The sequence below is a fragment of the Muntiacus reevesi genome, chromosome 2 (genome assembly GCF_963930625.1).
Source record: "Muntiacus reevesi chromosome 2, mMunRee1.1, whole genome shotgun sequence".
Lineage (NCBI taxonomy): Eukaryota > Metazoa > Chordata > Mammalia > Artiodactyla > Cervidae > Muntiacus > Muntiacus reevesi.
The window spans coordinates 235478159-235481313 of NC_089250.1; the positions used below are offsets into that span (position 1 = coordinate 235478159).

At 43.8% G+C, this 3155-nt stretch overlaps 1 non-coding gene across 1 annotated transcript; it reads left to right on the forward strand.

Annotated features, from left to right (window-relative positions):
- Positions 1-125, forward strand: LOC136162347 (U6atac minor spliceosomal RNA). The gene has a single exon (XR_010662147.1). It is a non-coding gene; the product is annotated as a U6atac minor spliceosomal RNA (small nuclear RNA).
- Positions 126-3155: the final 3030 nt, after the last annotated feature.

Here is a 3155-nt window from a genome sequence, read left to right on the forward strand (position 1 = left end):
GTATTGTATGAGAGGGCAGAAGGTTAACACTCCCTTGACAAAACTGGAAGAGGCCCTTGGGCCTGACAACACCCACACGGTTAAGGCATCGCCACCTGCTTCGTGGCATCTAACCACTGCTTTTGTAGAGTACGGACTCATGGACGCAGTGGGGGGAAGTAGTGAGGGTTATGAATTGAGACAGCAGCATTGCCATATATATACACACACTACCATGTGTGAAATAGCTAGCTAGTGGGAAGCTGTGGCTCTGCGCAGTGAGCTCTGTGATGACCTAGAGGAGTGGGGGTCGGGGGGTGGGAGAGACGCTCGAGAGGGAGGGGATATATGTATACATATGGCCGGCTGACTCACGTTGTACAGCAGAAACTAACACAATATTGTAAAGCAATCACATTCCAATTTAAAAAATTAAAAAGAAAAACTAGTCAGGCTGAACAAAATAAAAGTCAGTGTTCCCATTTCCAACATACCACCTCCCTAGGGGACTCTCAAGAGTAATTGTCACTGTAGATGATTCCTTGCACGTAAGATGTGACTGTACTCCTGAAACTCCAAGCTCGCTCATGCTTGTACCTTAGAACTACACTCATCCCTGGGGACCGAGCTTCCCTTGGGCATTGCTGCCATGTCTTCACGAATCCTGCTGGAAGGAGACCCCTCTCCCCAAGCATTGATTGCATAAGACTGCTTCAGACAAGGTCACGGGCACATCCAATAATTTGAAATGATCCTTTAACCAGACACATTTGGGGTGCACTGGGCTAGACTGTGTTCCTAAGTGTCCTCTGAAACCCATGGACAGAAACGATAACTGCCATGTGGGCCTGTGTTGATGTGTGAGACATCACTGTCTCACAAACATTCACAGCAACCCCATCTGATAGTTACTGTTGTTTAACTCCATTTTTTCCCACGTGAGGAAATGTAGGCACAGAGAGGCTAAATAACTTGCCCCAGATCACACAGCTAGTAGCTGGCAGAGACAGGATTTGAACCCTGGGAATCTGGCTCCAGATCCTAAGCACTTAATCTCTCTTACCCAGCTTGAGATTGACACTATTCTCAATTCCATCCAAGTTACTGGCTCCACTAAACCTAGAAGGCACCAGACCTGGTGAAGTCAGGAACCAGAGTTGCTTTTAGCCACTGCCACATAAGAGCAATGCATTATAGTGGAGCGGTTAGATCCCTGGACTTTGGAGGAAATCCCACCCGAGTTCCAGTCCCAACAGACCTCCACCACCACCACCACCACCTCCACACACACACACACACACACACACACACTCTCTCACACTCACACACTCACAAACAGCTGTGTGACCACGGGTAAGTTGCTTAACCTCTCTGCACCCCAGCTTCCCTCCTGTTAAATGGGACTGCTAACAACATCTTTGACATAGGTTGGTTTGAGTGTTAAAAAGAAAGAGTACACAAAGCTCTTAGCTTAGAGCAAAACAGAGTAACTTCTCAAAAAAGAGAAACCTAGTTTTTTGAGGAGGAAACTTTGTTCTTCGGTGTTGGGGAGTAAGTAGGGAAGAGGGGTACGTTTCCATGAGTATTATTGTAGAAGAGGGCAATTGCTGATCCTTGATGAAAAAATGATGGCACCTCCTCAAGGATCCCACAGTTTGAAAGCAGTCCATGCACTTCATAGCCTGGAGGTGGTCTAACGATCATGTCCCCCCTGAACAGAGTCGGCAGTTGCTTTGGATGGAACCACCTGCAAAGATGGCAGGACTGCTAAGGTCACTTGATTCTTAAACCATTCAAGAAGCTACCAAGGTGGAGTTTAGGTGTGAAATTGATAAGTACATGCTCATTCGCTCAGTCATGTCCCACTGTTTGCGACCCTATGGACTGCAGCCCATTAGGCTCCTCTGTCCATGGGATTTTCCAGGCAAGAACACCTGAGTGGGTTGCCACTTCCTCCTGCAGGGGATCTTCCCAACCCAGAGATTGAACACACATCTCCTGAATCTCCTGCATTGGCAGAAAGATTCTTTACCACTGACCTGCCTAACCCACCCCTAAAATATTTTTTGAAGAATAGTCTTAATATTCCTAAAAAATTTTTGTTCAGCTTCATAGAAAACTGGAGGAAATTTTTGTCACCTGGAGGAAACTTAAAAAAAAAATTATATTGGAGTCTAGTTGATTTACAATGCCATGTTAGTTTTAAGTGTACAGCAAAGTGAATCAGTTCTACATATTCATATATACACTCTTCTTTTAGATTTTTCCCCATACATTCCATTACAGAGTTTTGAGTAGAGCTCCCTGTGCTATACATTAGGCTCTTATTAATGATCTATTTTGTGTATCACCGTGTGTCTACATCAAGTCCAATCTTCCAGTTTATCCCTCCTTCCCTCTTGTCTCCTGGCAGCCATTAGTTTGTTTTCTGTGTCTATGACTTTACTTCTGTTTTGTGACTTAGTTCACTTATAACCTTTTTAAAGATTCCACATATAAATGATGTCATATGTATTTGTCTTTCTGTATTTGATTTACTCCATTCAGTATGACGATCTCTAGGTCCATCCATGTGGCTGCAAATAGCATTATTTTCTTCTTTTTTATAGCTGAGTAACGTTCCATTGTATATATATATCACATCGTTATCCGTTCCTCTGTTGATGGACATTTAGGTTGCTCCCATGTCTTGGCTGTTGTAAACAATGCTGCAATGAACACTGAGGAGCCTGAGTCTTCTTTTCTAATTGTGATTTCCTCTGGATATATGCCCAGGAGTGGGATTGTAGGCTCATATGTTAGTTCTATTTTTATTTTATTTATTTTTTTTTATTTTCTTTTTTTTTTTCCAGTGGGTTTTGTCATACATTGATATGAATCAGCCATAGAGTTACACGTATTCCCCATCCCGATCCCCCCTCCCACCTCCCTCTCCACCCGATTCCTCTGGGTCTTCCCAGTGCACCAGGCCCGAGCACTTGACTCATGCATCCCACCTGGGCTGGTGATCTGTTTCACCACAGATAATATACATGCTGTTCTTTCGAAACATCCCACCCTCACCTTCTCCCACAGAGTTCAAAAGTCTGTTCTGTACTTCTGTGTCTATTTTTCTGTTTTGCATATAGGGTTATCGTTACCATCTTTCTAAATTCCATATTTATGTGTTAGAATGC